At 37.7% G+C, this 640-nt stretch overlaps 1 protein-coding gene across 1 annotated transcript in view; it reads left to right on the forward strand.

The window, feature by feature from the left end:
• Positions 1 to 640, forward strand: part of MTM1 (myotubularin 1) — a 74913-nt gene that overhangs the window by 60615 nt on the left and 13658 nt on the right. The gene's annotated exons all lie outside the window — the stretch shown is intronic.

Genomic DNA, 640 nt, shown 5'->3' on the forward strand with positions numbered 1-640 from the left:
CTCCAGGCTCTGAGCTGCCAGCACAGAGCCCGATGTGGGGCTCAAACCCATGAGTGAGATCATGACCTGAGCCGAAGTTGGACAAAGCTAATTTTTTAAATGTCAGGTCACTGCCATTTGATATTTAGAAACTAGTCGTTAAACCATATATTTGCTTTTGAAAAGAAAAAATCCGAGGGGTCAAAGAACAAGGACTACAGGTTTGAAAATGTGTGATGCCTTGGGTTAGGTGGGAAGTTGTTTTAGGAGACTTCTTTATCCATCTGAACTATTTGCAGTTTGACTTGAAAGTAATACCAGGAGCCTGCATGGAAATGTTTACATTGACTTTGTGTGAAAGAAGGAAGATAGGATGACAGTTCTTTCTCAACTACTATTAGAGCCAAATACATTTTACACAGAGGCTAGATCTTATTATTATTCTCTGAAACACATATTTCCAGCTCTCCTTTCCAGATACACTTTGCATAAGCCTTCTGAACAAGGTCGCTCAGATGATTCTCATCCACGTTTCCTAAGTAGTGTGAATAACATTTTCAAGTAGAAAGGATCATGGTTAATAAAAGAATAAGTGGTGAGGCTTTTGTCTTGTTTTTAAGAGAGAAAGAACTTACTTTTAATTATAATAATCACATCTTTT

This window comes from Crocuta crocuta, unplaced genomic scaffold (assembly GCF_008692635.1).
Source record: "Crocuta crocuta isolate KB4526 unplaced genomic scaffold, BGI_CrCroc_1.0 scaffold1304, whole genome shotgun sequence".
Taxonomy (NCBI): domain Eukaryota; kingdom Metazoa; phylum Chordata; class Mammalia; order Carnivora; family Hyaenidae; genus Crocuta; species Crocuta crocuta.